At 36.6% G+C, this 17429-nt stretch overlaps 1 protein-coding gene and 1 long non-coding RNA gene across 3 annotated transcripts in view; both read right to left on the reverse strand.

The window, feature by feature from the left end:
* The window catches only part of NALF1 (NALCN channel auxiliary factor 1), a 444524-nt gene that overhangs the window by 218302 nt on the left and 208793 nt on the right, over positions 1 to 17429 (reverse strand). The gene's annotated exons all lie outside the window — the stretch shown is intronic.
* The window catches only part of LOC146768742 (uncharacterized), a 190657-nt gene that overhangs the window by 154178 nt on the left and 19050 nt on the right, over positions 1 to 17429 (reverse strand). For both annotated transcript variants that reach the window (XR_014949405.1, XR_014949404.1), the window contains exon 1: positions 1 to 17429. This exon is cut by the window's left edge; it is cut by the window's right edge and continues 19050 nt beyond it. This is a non-coding gene — a long non-coding RNA (uncharacterized LOC146768742).

The raw sequence follows: 17429 nt of genomic DNA on the forward strand, positions 1-17429 counted from the left end.
TAAAGCCACAGTGCGTCCTCACCACTCTTCCCCTTCAGCCCTCCCGGGATTTTGTGCTCTTACTACATCCTCCTTACAGTGGTGTATCAGCTCTGCTGCTTCACAGACTCATCTCTTTGCTGCATTTGGAACCTTCTTTAGTGAGAGGTAAGGAGTCTGAGTGAATGCATCCCTCAGGAATTCTTCAGTTCAGTAGAGCATCTTCTGGCAGATAGCAGTGATCTCAGACATGCAGTATCAGGGGCAAGGGGCTATCCGGACATTCCACTAATGGACTGGGAGGACTGCACTAAGGATGCCAGTCAAGGTGAAGGAATATTGGTTGCCACTCCTCTTTTAATAGCTTTTAATTCCAAAAAGTCTGGGAGAATTTAAATTTTATTTTAACAAGAGAAAACTTACTATAACAACAAAACAACCCAGATTAATTTTCTTTTACTACAGTAATTCCTAAATTACTCAAAGCAGTATTTTTATCTTGACAGAGTTGCTGAGAAACCAAGTCCTCTTTCCCCAAAGCAGTTTACAACACAAAAGCTAATATCTCACTGGATCAGATGAGAGGCCTCAGCAAGTCTAGTGTCTTGTAGATGACCTTATGTATAGACTGTACTTACTACATTTATGGAAGCATTAAAATAAATTTAATCTTTCCAGTTTAATAAACAAATGCCAAAAGAATGTGTCAAGTTTATACAAACCCATCAGAGACTGGAAAATTATCTATAGTGAACACCATACTGCTGAGCATTTTTTGCATCTTTTCTGTTGTGTTTTGCTTTTCTTTGTTTTGTTTTGCTTTAAAGTATGATGGATTTTAAAGAGTGCTAGTCAACTTATTGATGCTGTCATTATGCTGCCAGTTATGGTAGAACTCACACCCAATAATGACCAACAGAAAATGTTTGAAAATTAAGCAAGTCATCAACTTACTAGTGAATCACACTCATGGTAAAAATGTCTTTAAACCTAAGTTGTAAAGAATATATTAAGATATTTTAATACACTTTTAAATATTGTTTTGTCCATCATTAATATAACAATTATGGACAATAGAATATAATTAACTAACTGAATTAAGGCCAGAAAATTTGACGTAATATCTATTGGGAAAATTACTCACTTTGAATGGATGTTTTTCTTTTTTAATAATTTAAAAAGTTAAAAAAATAAACAGCACACATGGGAACATGCAGTCTTGTGGGTTAGTAGGGATGTTTTAACTTCAGTTCTGTGAACTATTGATTTAGTCTGATCAGTTCCTTATTTGGTAACCCAAACTCAGAATGGCTTAACCTGACATCCCTGTACAAAAAAAATATTCATTTTTACTATAAGCAGAGAAGAATATGTTATTATTTCAAGTAAGCAACAGAAAGGGGAAGGTTAGCTGATGAATAGTAGCCTGCAGCTGAGGTTATCCTGTCACTGCTAGAAAGCTCATACCACCTTAACTCTAACATTTCTGGATAGGTGATTCCCATGCTTTAGATAGATTGACCTTTTCTTGAAATCCATGTTCCAGTGAATCAACTACTGCTACATCCAAGGAGAACATCCAAGGCTGTGCTGTAACCAACTGTCCCTGTTCATCTCTTGTTAGCTTTTGCCTGTTATTTTTTTTTGCCACAGAGAGAAATATTTTCACCAAGGAAGGGAGAAATTAAAGGATGGAAGAGAATGTCACAAGTGGCAGAACTGCTGGGACTTCATTCTTCACCCCTGCTTCTTCCTATCCTAACATGGTCCAGCTTCAGAACATATAAGCCCATTTATACAACAATAGACCCCAAACACAAAAACCCAGGATAAAAACACAAGAGCTAGGATATGAAACAATCCATGAAGATGAGGATGCAGGAAACAGCTGTGAGGTGTTGATGGTCTTCTTTATCAGAATCAACACTGGCAGGTGCAGTCATAAAGAAGGATTTTCATGGGTCATATTGTTTTCCATACTCACCTTTTAGGAATGGCAACAGTCAAAGCAGATGGGTATGTGTGACAAGTTTATATGAGACAAAGCCTGGCACTAACAGCATCTGATAGGCTCTAACAGAGTCTTACAGAAAAACAGTTATAGGAAATTCTTGCCTTTAAAGTTGAGGGAAACACAAAAAAAACCCACAACACTCATATATACTTGGACACAGAAATGCTTATTGACTTTAGAGAACTCACAGTCATTTCCTGTAGGATTTCATTTCCTTGTAGAGGCGACAGTTGATGCAATGAGTCGACTTTGTTAGGCAGCTGTGCACGCCTATGAAATGTAATGGTTTCTAGGCTAGCATTGTGTCTTTCCTATCTTAAACAAGCACATGCCAATGCTTTCTAATTTGAATTACTAATCACAACTTAGACATTACAAACCATCAGATCTCAGCAACTATCAAGCTGTTCCATGTTGCCAGCTATCCTTGATACCAAATCATCTGATTGTTGCTTGGTGGTTGCTAAGGCAGTCCTGAAAAATCTCATTCATGCAGTATATGATTTGTTCAATGCTTTAGTTCACAAGCTACCTGTCTTTCCAAATGAGTTTCACAATGGATTTTGTGGTACATCAAAAAATTGCATCTTGTTCAGAGATTTTAAGAAATTCCCCTTATTTCAATGTTCAAAAATAAGCAGGACTTGACTGTGACAACTTCAGATAGAAATCCAACACTGTCATGGGTTGACCCAGGCCAGATATCAAACATCCATGAAAGCTGCTCATTCAGTCTCCTCTTCAGCAGAACAAAAGAGAGAAAATTTAATGAAGGGTTCATGAGATAAGGACTAGGAGAGATCACTCATCAAATACCATCAAAGGCAAAACAGGTTCAACTTTGAGATATAAAGAGAATTTATTACTAGCCAAATCAGAGCAAGAAAATGAGAACTAAAAGAAACCCTTAAAAAGACCTTCCCATATTCTGGTTTTACATTCTTTACATCCCTCTACCCTTCCCTCTTTCCTAGCTCTACCTGCTACCCCAGCAGTGCAAGGAGGGAGGGAAGGGGGGTTAGGGTCAGCTCATCCCTGTGGCTTGTCCCGCTGCTCAGGGAGAGGAGCTGTCCCCTGCTGCACCGTGGGGTCCCTCCCACGGGAGACAGTTCTCTGTGACCGTCCCCAGTGTGGCTCCAATCTCACGAGCAGCAGCTCCCTGTGAATGCTGCAGGATGAGTCCATCCATGGACAAACGTTCCTCCCCAGACTGCTGCAGCGTGGGTCACTGTGCCACAGGGTGCAGTGCTCCAAGGACAGGCTGCTCCAGCATGGGAGCAGGGCCCCTGGCCTTGGGGCTGCCATGGGTTTTCAGCCTCCTCAGGCATCCACCTGCTCCACTGTGGGGCTCCTCCATGGGCTGCAGATGGATCTCTGCATCCCCATGGACCTCCATGTGCTGCAGGGGCACAGCTGCTTCACCGTGGTCTGCACCACGGTCTGCAGAGGAATCTTGGTTCCAATGCCTGGAGAACATCCTCCCCCGCCTTCTGCACTGACCTTGGTGTCTGCAGAGTGTTCTCCTCAAATCGCCTCACTCCATTCTTAAGCTGCAATTATAGCTGTGCAATAACTTTTGCTTTGATTTCTTTTTAAACATGTAATCACAGAGGCGTTACCACCATTTCTAATTGTCCAGCCTTGGCCAATGGCATGTCCATCTTTGGAGCCACTGGGGATTGGCTCTGCCAGAGGTGGAAGCAGCTTCCAGTATCTTCTCACAGAAACCACCTGTTCCCAAAAAACCAGGCTGTGCAAAACCAATAAAACCACACCAACCTGAATTGAAGTTTTGCATGCTGTCTGATTTTCTGTTCCTCAGCTTTATCAGACAAACATCCTCCTATTTCTAAAAGCATTTCTAATTAAATTATACCAAATCATACATTAATTAGCAGAATTCATATTTCCCTGTACAGAGCATAGTTTCTAATTCAGATAGAGATTTGGTTATGCAAAATCTAGTGCTATTTAGCTCACTCTAAGACAAAACACATTTCCATCCTTACTTCTTCATGCTCTGCTGAACACCAAAATCAAAGTGATCAGGAACACAGAAAAGCCACTTTTTGTGCCAAAGCTCATCTGCTTTTAATACACCATTTAATCTCATGATCACTCTCACATTGTCTGTTCTGCTTTAGCAAAACAGTAGCAAATCTGTTCTTTCATACCAACATATTTCACTATGAAAACCAACTAAACAGAGTTAGATTTAAAATTCTTCTTCCAAATTACAGTGGGTAAAGGAAAACAAAAGCACTTTTATAACACTTAACAGTTAGAATTTTAGATATTCCTTTACAGATGCTGGGAAGATTTATTTGAGTGTTGTTTATCTGGTGTGGAGATACACTAAAGTGGGAGGAAGCTTATGTTTACAAGCAATTTACCAAAGCGTGCCTTTTCTAAAGCATGTAATGGACATCACAAAATTGTGTATGTATTTGACTGAAATTATCAAAGAATTTCATTTCTCGGGAAAAGAAAGCTCAGATACAATGAGGTTTGGAGAGGAGAAATGACCCCTTCACTTGGCATGTCCCTTTCACCATCATTGTGAAAGCCAGTTTTCATTTTTGCTGTCTTGCTTTACAGTGCCCCAATGTAAACTTTCTAAGAAATATTTCTAAAACCAGATTTTGATTTAATTTTCTTTCTGTTTGCTTTCACACCAGTAAAATTTTCTATTAAAATTAGAGCTAGTAAAATTAGATTTATCTTGTTGTTTTATTTTTTTTTTTTTATTATTAATCACCGGTAGGTTAAGAAGCCTGATTTTTTAATATTATTTCCTTATATAATAGAATGGGCGAAAATCTACTTTAGCGACTACTGTTGCTAATATTTAACAAAACTAAAATCTAGTGTGGCAGGGGCCAGTTAGAGGGTAGGAAATGACATACCTTTTCTGTGAAATTATTGTTTTATTACAAACCTTTTTTATAAGAAAATAGCAATTCTGAAAAGAAGGTTCATTAAGTCTCTAGAGTGCTGAATGCTTGTCTCCAAAGAACAGAGGATATAAATGAAATGGCCTTTCCTGTGTTGTTCATGAACTTTGTGATTACTCAAGTTTGTAAGAACCACACAGAAGTTCAATAAAAGATTAAAGTTACTATGCCTTATTTAAATGAAATTTTGGGTTTTCCTGCAGTTTTCAAGTCAGAAACTCCACCTCAAAACAATATGACAAACTTAAGGTATGGGTATCAAATTAAGATATATATTTATGATTTTCAGTAAAACTAGACATCACACTCCTCTGATGTTTCAGTGCTCAATGAATTGAATTTTAATATTAAGCTGCTTGTTTCCCCCCACATGAATTTTCCAGTTGTCTGTATGAGAACTTGTGTTTTGATCAAAAGGTCAGACTGCCATGGACCACATCTAATATCTATTAAAAAACATACTCAAACTATAAGGAAATTGGTCAGAGAAGTATATCTTAAGTAAATTTTTAAGTAGATCTAGTGTAATCTATATCTCAGGGGAGTCAGTGAAAAAAACAGTTATGCTTTACAAGCAGAAGTTACATAACAAAGGATGATGCAGGGTATGATTCTGTCATATGAAATTTACTCTGTGGCACATTTTCTGTAATCTTCTTCACACATTTAGAATTAATGTGCAAAGGTTTTATCCACACTACCTAACACACAGGTATTGTAGGCTTCAGTGTTCCCTGTTTGGTCTACCTCTCAACTTGGAGAACAGAAAGCTCCAGGGATTCTACAACAGAGCTAACAAGGGAGTTTTTACAAGGACATGTAGTGATAGGACAAGGACAAATGGCTTTAAACTGAATCAGAATGGTAGATTTAGATTATATATTGGGAAGAAATAATATCCCAAAAGCCATTTGGATTATGCCTTAAATAATTTAAATTTTTGTACTTTTTTGCAGCTGTGGTCCAAAAGCTTCCAGCAGATGTACAGGCCTATGCTACCATCCCAACCTTCAGTGTGTGCATGTCTTGACCTTTCAATTTCCTTGAGAGCCATACCCACTGGATATGATTTTAAAACAAAGAGAAGAAAAGCTTCACCACACTCTGGCATTTTCAGGGGAAAAAAATCCAGCTAATGGAAAGTGCTTGACAATGTTTGCTTTTATCTTTTCCCTTGCATGTTCAGCTGAACTTAATCTATTGTTGCAATTAGACAAAAGGCAGGACAAATTATATGTTTGCCTACGCCTATTCAAAGAAAGGGAACAAAGGTTTCAGAATCAGCCATGGAAAATGGAGTTATTTTTCTCACTCTTTACAAATATTTAAATTGCAGGCATTTGAGCTGCAGAAATAACAAGCCTAGCCAAAACTGCCTTTTCCCAAGGAACCTGAAGAGACTTAAAAAAACCCCAAAAACCCACTTCTTTTCACTTGTCATGCAAATATTTTCAAGAACAGTTTAATTTACAAGAAAATAGTAATTTTACGTATTGCATTTTTGTATTTAGGTTCTTTTGATGAAAGAATGAAGAAAGTAGCCAAATCCAAAATATTTTTTAAATTTGTAAAATATTTGTTTAATAAAAATTTTGATGTACTCCTTGTCCTAAGAAATACCATACACCACAAATTTATATAATTCTAAATTAAATAAATGTTGTAATTTTACCAGAGAACTTTCTCCAGTAGTTCAGCTGCCTTTTGTATTTATCTCTGACTTTTTAATGTACAACCATATTTCTTCTTGCATCATGTTTTATGTCATTTACTGAGTCCAAAGGATACACATTTTACTGTAAAACATGGAGCAGTGAGAATTAATCAATTTCTCCCAGGAGACATTAGCCATTTTAAAAAAGTGGTTTAATGTATTTTCTACTACAGTAATTTCCACCATTTTGGAAAAACAGGAGATTTTGGCAATGGGGTGGATGGTAGCCTGCAATATCATGATATACCACAATATACCAATATACCAATGAAGTCAATGACATGCTTTGGAAAAGGCATATTTTGGTTAATTAAGTTTCTGTAAATATAAACTGCTTCCAATTTTAGCACATCTATACTGGTTCTGAAATGGAGTTTTGGTGCTGCACTGTCTTTGTTACCTATGCCACATTCATAGTTGTTGTCCCCCACTGTGGTTGTTTTCTTCTTCTTTCATGCTATTTTAAAGGAAAATGAAAAATATTATCATTTTTAGAATGAAGTAAAGGTTCCTCTTCCTTCACAACTAAAAATCAGGTAGCTGCAGGCCAGAATTTCACTCATACAGTTTTCTGTGGACTGCCTGAGCAGCAGGACAGCCATACTATTGAGACAAAAAGAAATGGCAACTATCTGCTTTGAGCACTAGAGACACCAAATTATGATGCATAAATAGGTCTTCTCAATAGGGATTTGTTATACAGGTACACAGAACTTGGAAATGGATTGGAAAAATCATTCTATTTTAAAATATGTTTGCTATGGTATAATTTTCTCATTTACCACCAACTAGATGAAAAATTCAATCACTTTGTTCATTGCATAATTATTTAATGATTAACCCTTCCATGTATCCCACAAAGAAGCAGAAGAATAACACCTATCTAGATTGAGTTCAATTTTACATATCCAAAGAGAAAAGATTTATTTAGCACAACCTGGTACAGGAAAACAAGTTTCAGATTTCTTATCAAAACCTATTTCAAGATAAGCAAATGAGATCATGGTCTAGAGAATGCCATTAATGTCTGAAAGTACATAAATAATTTCATAGGCTTATGTGTCTGAGAGGAGTCATCGTTCCTGTGTTCCTGTAGCTAATTCTGAAGCATATGAGTATGTGCCCTTAGAGAAAAGGTTCTTTAGATTTTTCTGTCTCTATCCTATCAGTTGATGTAAAAAGTTGTGCTACTAATAAAGTACAAAATACATTTCCTTGATTTAAAAAATCCAGAAGAAATCTGGTACTGCAAGAGTTCAATGGAAAAGGGTTCTTTGGTAATGACCAAAATAACACAAGGGCAAATGGGTCTTTACAGTTTACATTGAATAAAATTTTCTGTGCAAATAGTCTGAAACTACCAAGATGTTTGTTCAAATTAGTTGGAGGGTCTGAAATGGATTCTTTAATGCTTTGTTTTGTAACACAAGCTGGATTTGTCACAGCAATATTGAGCAAATTCTGTGCTCTTGTGTATGCCTTATGAGCTGCTCATCCACTGTATTTTTAGATGAAACATCAAAAATGTTAGCAGAGGTTTATTCATCCTATAAAATACTTGATCTTCTGTGATGCACAAGCTCCAAAATTTGAAGGTTACTTGCTGTGCATTCCTCATGAAGATTGAAAAAGGTTAAACTGTCATAAAAATCCCTACTTTTTACTCTTTGGCAGAAAAGGTAGTCAAGTCAGAGGGGCTGGGTTACCTTCTCCTAGCAGCTATCAGTACCCTGACCTATCCTTTTGCCCTCTGCTAAAATAAAGGTCCAATGCTTTTCATAATTCTCTTTGTCAATGACAGCTAAATCTCTCCAAAATTTTGAAGTCAAAAAAAGGTTAATCTCTCAAAATGCCATTTTAGTTACAGCCCACTGTTTGTATTTTGACAAAATCTTTTTAAAATTTTGGAATTTTTTTCTTTTTGATGACATGTCAGGTCCCATTTCTCAGATTTTTGTTTACTAGTCACCTTTCAGTTAAAATGAATCATGGTTGTCATCAAAACCTTTTTCCAAACTTTTCTTTACACAACAAGCTATTTTATTTTATTTTTTCCTTTTTATAACTACATTAAGAAATAAAAGTAAGAGTTATCTAAATATTTTATCTCTATATAAATGAGACAAATAAGAAGTTAAATTGACAAACAATAAGGAGTTAATAGGAATATAGGAGCAAGGATCAGGGCATATTTGGTCTATCTTGTTTTTATATAGGTGTTTGAATACAATCTATTTAGGATGAAGGAGAGAATAACTATAAGTTTTCTCCATACCTATGTTATTTTACTAGAGGATCATTCATAAGTAACTTCAGTTTTAACTGGAGTTCTAGGAACACTTTGAAGGTTTGGACCACTGTTCTTCATATAATAGACATAAAAAATTCCTCTTACCACCCTCTAGCTACTATATAATGGCTTGCTTTTACTGAGAACATAAAAAAAAGGTGTTCCTAAAGGTGTAGACGATACAAGGATAAATTTTGGGAATGCTAATAAGATTACATGTAAATATTTTTTCCCCAAATTATTATACTATAAAAAATGTATTTTGAAATATGTTTTTGCAATATAAATATTTTCCCATTAATTTCATTTAGAATATGTGTATTGGAATCCGATTTTATAAACTAATGCGCCATAAATTAATCTAACATAACCTCTGATGGGTTAAAAAAGAGATTTGCTTGTGAGTTTCTTTTAACTAGAAAGTGAAACAGATTTCACCTTCCTCATTACAGATGTCTGTAAGAACTGGATTTTGTTTTCTCAAGCATCTTCCAGAAACTGTAGGACAAACCTACAGTCCTAGCCTTCTTCTGGATTAAAGCTAGGATAGTCAGCTTCAGCAGCTTCCAGGTTATAGTCCCACCTGATGCTAATTAGCTACCATAAAATAAACCTCTCTAAGGGCAGTAGTGGGCCTATGTTTTTAAAATTTGTGTTCTTCTCTGTATTTTAATGAAATTCTGATGCACAACTGGCTGAAGCTCCCACAAGAGTGTTCCCCATGGACCTTCCTGTGTCTCAGAGAGTTAAGTGCACAAATGAGAAAACCAAACTGCAATATGAATATTAATGTTCTGGCAGTGTGTCTTTGAGCTGGCAGGACTCTTTTACTTGGGCAGCTGCCAGATGTGATCATTTGGAATGCAAAACCACTTTATGGGAAAAGTATGAAATAAATCTAGAATCCACTGGAAAACCCAAAGCTATTGTTTCTTTATTACAAATACACCTTTACTTTTAGCTACAGACTACTAGAATATCTTCTAGAAACTAAAAGGTAGATACTGCCTAAAATTGAATAAAATGCTGCAAGCCAACATTGCAGAACAGTGGAAGAGGTACACAAGCAGAGGCAGTGCCTTTGTTTCCGCTCTCTGAGATATTGAACATGCATTAGCAATTTATGTAATGGTTGCCTGAGTATTAATATGTTTTTTATTTATCTATTTTTTTCCCTTCCTTTCTAGGATGTTTTATTTTGGTAAATAAAAAAAAAAAAGGCTTTCTGCAGACTGGCAGTGTCTAACCCCAGATGTTTCCTGTGTATTTTCTAAGCTGAGCACCTCACATTACCAGTTGCTGTGACACATGTAATGTCATTAGATAGGGAATAAACAACTTCAAAAACATCTACAGAGCCCAACATCTAATTAGTCAAACAAGCAGGCTGGGAAATCAGGAACACCAGAGCCAGCTCTATTGTGCAATGTGCTGTGAGAAAAACTTATGCCAACTGAATGTTTGTTCCAAGGCAGTACTGAAATTATTTCAGGTACAAATAATCATGATCACATGAAAGTCAAAAAATGATGGTCTTGTAATTCTTGAGACAAAAAAAAAGAACAATATTTTCTATTCTATGATTGTGTAGTAGAAAGGAAGGGGAGGAAAAATCTAACTTTTTCAGTGGTTAGTGAAATAATATAATTGGGAAAGAGTGAGAGGAGGATGTTAGGGCATATTGGAGTGGAGACTAAAATTTTCTTCTTGGGAAAATAATATACCACAAATCCTCTTCTCACTGTGGTGGGGCTGTTGAAGAATAGCTATCACACAGCCCTTCAGGTTATGTCTATAAAACTTACCTATGTGCATGCTCAACCTGTGACTTTATAAATTACTCCATATTTATCCACTGCAGAAAGTGGGGGAACAGGAAAGACAGAATCAGACTGTTCCCTGAGGTGCACTAGAAAACAGAGAGGAAATAGGCTGAATAGCATGGCAATTCCTGCCTGGAGAAAAAGGAAAATATATGATCCAGTTGCAAGTGTTTATACATGAGGCTGTGTTTTCCAGAGGCTTCTGGAGATTTTCAAAACTGACCTAGAAGTCTTAAGCAAACTGATTTACTTTGAAGTTAGTTCTGCTTTGAGCAGGTGTCTGTGCTTGATGAATATCAGGAGTCTGATAACCTAAATTTTCCTGCAATTCTGTGTTATCCTACCTTGCTTCAGGGATGATACATTCCTTAAACTTTTAGCCAGGACTGTATGTCAGAACTGGAATTCATATTTTGGAGGGCGTTTTTCTGACACAGGCAATGAAATTACTGTTTTTATATGTGAACCAGTTCTTTATGAGCTTGCATATTTGATTTCATTTCCAAATGAAATATTTTCTGTATTGCCACTTTGTAACTAGAACATTCTGAATCACTTCTCAACCTGTCTGCTTTCTTATCCTGGGTACCTTTGCTTAGAATATTTTTAATTGAGTGAGTCAGAAACAATGTCTTTGCTTCTACTCCTTAGGGACTGAAGGAATATTTGGGCTTATTATTTACATATCCCTTCTCCTGACATGCTACCATCTCTAACTCTTCATTTCATTTCAAGAACCTCTGAATATATATAAAAAAAAAAGTGGGGGGGGCGGGGGGAGACTGAAAGATGAGGGTGAGAGAAAGGTCCCTAAACCATCAAATACAAGTGATAGCAATTACTGAAATATGGCTTGGCTGAATTGCAAATGATAAAAGGTTGGTTTTTTTTGTAATGAACATAGAATTTTTTTTCTTACCAGCTGTGATGCAATGTTATTAGGGTGGGTTAATTTGTTCTTTGGAGTTTTTTTTTTTATAAGGCTCCAGGGAAAAAATGGTCTGGCAAAGGAGAATGTATGCTTTTTCTTGATCTCTAACTTAAGCCAGCCTTTGCACTGTTAGGAAATGCAGTCTAGATCATGCAAGGTCCTAGTAGTCTAGGTCTTGTAACTGTGGATATAAAAAATTATAAATTCCTTCCTTTATGTTCAATTCTATTTATTCTAGAATGAAAATGTACATAAAGGAAAACAAGTTACTTGCTCTTAGAGTATATATAGAATCTTTATCTCTTTCCATCTCCAGTAAGAAAATAGCTGCAAGAGTGTACAAATATTGCTTCTCTAAAGTAAGGCAACATGCTACTCAGGAATTTTATAGGAAACAAAATAATTAAAATGAAACAGATTTCTGACTTTTGCTAGAAGCTGCCATGGAAAATTAATTGGTTTTTAGTTTATTACTAAACGAAAGGTATGTGAACATAATTGGTTTTGCCAAAATGCTACTGCTCTGTAGAGTTGTGTTTGCACTGTATATTCCCTCATAATGGTTTGTCCCTCCATATCCCCTCTTTGTACCTGTTTGGTCCATCCCAGCTTTCCCATCAGTAGCTGTATGTCCATCAAACCCCAGCCCATCCCCCTGTCTCCTCCCAGGTGATGTGTCCATCACCTGGTGACCCTTCTCCTTTGTCCAGATCCTTCTCCCAGGGTCACCAGGTAACTGGATCCTGGCTGGGGCTCCTCCTCGACCCCCTCCTCAGGGGTGACTCTGAGGCCTTGCCCCCCGAGAGCTGCTCCCATGTCCTTTCCCCATTGTCTGCCTGGGTTTCCCCACCCCCCTATATCTGGCTGCTCTGGGCGAGGCCCTCTCGCTCTTGCTCCGGATGCCTTTCGAGGTCAGGTATGGCCAGGGATCTCTCCAGCCCCTCATTAAGCTTTGGAACTAATCCTGAGGGAGGGCGCCTCTTTCCTTTGCTTGTGGGACCAGCTCGTCTTTGGACTCACGAGGGAGCTTCTCCAAGCTCCCCGGGATCCAAGGAGAAGTTCCTTCCCTCTGCCCAACTCACCCCACTGCCCAGCTGGCCGGGCTCTACAGGGGTTCTGTTCCCGTGGATTCGAGGGGGAGACACAGCACTGAACATTTTTCCCAGATGTAAAGGGGGTCATCTAGAAATAAAAAAATTCCTCTAGTAGCCACAGCTGGAATAGTATCTTGCCAGCTGAGCCAACCTCTTTAAAAGTTGTCTGAGGAACATCATGCTGGAAAATCAACAAGATTAGTATACATGTTATTGAGAGCAGCATGTTTAAAGGAGAAATATAAGTTTTATAAAATAAAGACTCTCTAAGACAAGTCAGAGCTGTCCATGAACTGATAAACCACTACTGTGGCAAAGAGTCATAAATACCTGGTTGTACCTGGTAAATGACAACGTCTTAGCATCAAACTGACTCCTTTTCTGAAATGAATTCTATTGATCCTGGACTTACAGGATTAGCATTATTATTATGCTTTTAACTTCCTTTAGCATCTTTATTTATGAAATTTATTGCATACTGAAGGTTTTGGGCAAAATCTTTTCCTCCACACATTACATCACTGTTTGCTAGCAGATAGGACTCTAAAGATATGCATTAACATCCTCCTCATTGCATCACATTATATTTGCAGTCTTGCTGAGTACACACAATTTTCTTTTGTTCTTTGGAAAATAGTTTTGTTTGTTTATGTAATATTTATTTCCTGTTTTGTTCATAGCTGAACTGACCCAAAAAACCCAGATGACTTTTTGGCAATTCTAACTGCATAATTATGCTGGTTTAACTATGCAGCTACCATACAGTCTATGCATAAAATTTAACTGTGACAAAATCACCTTATTACAGACAGAACTTTCAGTCTTTCACAAATATTGATGCAATGTAAAGCAAGGGCTTATTTCTTAGGGCCTGAACAATCTCTTGTCAATCTAGTTATCATAAATAAAACAAATAGATGACAACTGGCTTACTGTACAAAGAAGACCAAAGATATTTCTGTTTCAAAGACCATATACTGCTTCACCATTTACATATTTACATGGGTACCCTGTATCTGCTTTGTCTCTTCCTCACTACACAACTTGTTGAAGACACTACCATGAAATAACTCTTATTGATAAATGAAAAAAGAGAGAGAAAACATTATCAAGCTGATCACTAGTGATAGCAGCTGTTACATAATTTTGTTATGAAGCTATTTCCTGCTGCTAGAGGGTTTGAAATAACATTTCCTTGTATAATTGTAATTGCATTTATCTTATTCCTCCTGGCCTAAATAGAAAGAAGAAATTAAACAATATTGAATATTTCATGGAGATAACCTGTTTAGAAAAAAATGAATTAAATGTTTTTACTGATCTTTGACATGTTATTACAAAATAACTGGTGGTAGAATCATATCCTGAACAACCAAAACAGTACTAACTTCAAATAACAATTTTTTCTCCTCATAGGACTAGACATTCATCCAATCATCTTCTATCAATCAGTAAACTATTTACTTCTTATTTATCTACCTTTTTAATACCTATGTAATTAAATAATGTAGGGACCATAACATCTTCTTTAACCATGTCAAAGACATCTGCTTAAAACCATTCATTCAAATTATATCTATAGTGAATGAAGTGATACAGCCTTTAGAGGTGAAAAATATGTGTATATGAATATATGAGACGTCTCTCTCCTATGAGATGTCTCAAGAGAGGTGTGCATCTTTTCTCCTCAGGTATGGGTACCTTAAACTATCTGTCCAGCTTATCTATGTCTGTTATTAATAAATAACGAATTCTACTTGACATGTGGGAGTATTTTTTGTTGAGTTATCTAATGGTTAATCTCTAAGACCAGACAATGAGGCTGTTGCCCCTGACCAGAGCTTTCTCCCTCTAATTGCATACAACTGAAGAGGCTTTCTGTCTCAATGAGCATGGGACTTAATAGCAACAGAGGTATGGAAGAGTGCATGAAACTTATGAAAAGATGTTTTCAGGGGATTGCAGGATGTGAGAAACTTCTTAGGTGATGCTAAGGAGATGAGTCAAAGGAAAGGATAGGAAGGGAACAACATGGCTGTGAGAGAACAAGTATGAAGGAAAAGGAGTAACAATGGCAGGCAGGCCAAGGGAAGCAAGAATGAGACACCACAAATTGGTAGGTCCTGAGTGTTCATTGTTAGCAATTCAGAGAAGTTGTAGCTTTGGGACTTGCTAAGAAGAAGATTGAGCAGGTACAGGTAGCTATGCAACAGGTAGCTTGCTGCACTAATTATCTCCCATCCTGATAAACTGGAGTAGAGGAACAGTCTGTGCTGCTCATGTTGGGATGAGAGCTCTGCTAAAAAGACACACTTTTGTCAGTCTGTGCATCTGGCCGTGTTAATACTGTGCATGTCTCTGCTGGGAGTATGTGCTCAGCCTTGCAGTGAGCTGGACCTGGGAAAGGAGGAGCTCCATGGGTCCAGCTGCCACGTGAACTGCTGTAACAGGGCAGCTTGCTCTCCAGCTGCTTGTGGAGGTACAAGTCATTCCACACAGCTGTCTTTTTATTTGGGCAATGATCTGCCAGATCTTCATCTATGGTCATATCTCTCTTCCTTATTATCTGTCTGTAATTAACTTGTTTACATTTTAAAGTGATGGATCTATGTGTTTTTCTAAAGAGTTTCCAAAAACTCATGTGACATGTGGAATGGGGTTCATTACATATGTTCAATTAACTTTTAAAAGCAGTAAATAAGCTTTGACTCTGCAAAGAAAAAGTAGTGAATGAAGAACTCTCTTCAATGCTCTGGTGATTTTCAGGTCTTTCTGCTTTCTACACAGCACTAGATTCACATTATTCAGTTGTCTGTACTATTAGTAAATCAGAGGCGGGGGAAAAAAAGGACATTAAAAAATAAGTTGCTATTCAGACACAATTATACACAAATTAATACTCAAAAAGCTCTTATCAGTGATGTTGACTACAAAGCTTCATCTTGACCTCAGTGCATTGCTCTTATTAAGTACCATCTTGAATGACAACAGAAACTTGAAATGTGAATCACACTTTAATCTGTGATTGCATATGAATATATTTAATCTATTTTCCTGAATATTTATTTCAATCACTCCCTAACATGAGCCACTATAGAGCAAAATAAAATAAATAGTTCCTGCAGAAAATAATGTTATTGCCTCTTATTTTCTAAATTTTTCTCATCCTGTATTTAGTAATCCAAATGCTTGTCCCAGGCTTCTTATCCAAGAATGAGGCGTTTGTGCTTCACTACAATATAAATATTGGCTTTTAAAAGAAAGGATTCTCTAGTGTTGCATGACAGTCTACAATCAACATGAATATAACATGAAAGCAATGGCATTGCAACTTCTGCTTTTGTTGCTAGTGATGTAGATTCAGAATACTATTTTAAAATCCAGCTTTTAGATAATGATTTGTTGGAAGCAGACAAATTATCAGTTTATGATAGGAAACAAAAGAAAAGTACAACAGAAACACGACAGACTGAGGGAGGATGAGAAGTAGGAAAAGACAAGAGAAAAACAAGAGAAAAAAAAGAAGGAAAGGGAGAATATTAGAGAAAGGTAGTGGCAGATAATATTATTTACATGATACTAATGAGAAAAAAGCAAGAGAAAATTATAGAAAAATAACAAATAGAAAGGCTTTAAAATTTTAAAGATAAAAGTGAAAATAATAATGAAATCAAAGGAAAATAATTAATTGCTAAAAATATTTTGGCATACTTTTTTCTGTACATTTTTACCTAGAGGAAAGGAGGGTAAGTAGAATAAGTCAAGAACACTAAAAGGATAAAAGGAAAACTCTAGAGACACAGCCAATGAAATGAAAGAAAGACAAAGAGCTAAGGAGTAGAACATAATACATCTCTTGCAGTAAATATTTACATTTTACAATTTATTTTACTTGCTTTCCATTAACATTCATTATGTTCTACACTATTTTAGAAATCTTGTCTTGAGCTATGTCCTACAAGTCAGTAGGTATGAAATTCCAATGAAAATCTTAAGTAAACTTCTGAAAGTAAAACATTGGAGCTAAGTATTTTCCATGATAGAGCAGATGTTTCAGTTTAGTTTCAAGACAATAAGTGGCATTAATTTATTATAATAATGATATTTTTATTTTGAACTTTTCACTGATGTTTGCATCAGATTTGAAATATGATCCAGAATACCTCAACACAGCATACAAGTATCAAGCATATACTTTTGACATGCATCATTCAGATTGCATTTCACCGCTGTTTAAAATAGATAGAAATGAGAAACCTCTGTAATACACAATATTTACCCTCTGGGTTTGATTTTCATTGGGATTTTCAGTAATACAATGGCCAAGATCCATTATTAGTTGATGATTTTTTTATTTACATTAAAATTTGAGGGGTCTTTTCCATTAATATTTAAATAAAGACATCTCAGAAGGTCATGTAAGAGACACCAATCATTCATAGACTAAATCAGACTGAATTTGTTCATTTCCACAAAATTAAGAGCCAAAAAGGGTAAACTTCACTGCTTTGCCAAGTATGTGTCCCACTGTATGTATTTAGCCAGCAGGACTGGAATGATGAGGGTCTCCATCATAGAGGCACTGACTCAGTGGACCAGTATTGCCCCAGGTGGGGTAAGATCCACCCAG

This window comes from Lonchura striata, chromosome 1, assembly GCF_050655825.1.
Source record: "Lonchura striata isolate lonStrDom1 chromosome 1, ASM5065582v1, whole genome shotgun sequence".
NCBI lineage: Eukaryota > Metazoa > Chordata > Aves > Passeriformes > Estrildidae > Lonchura > Lonchura striata.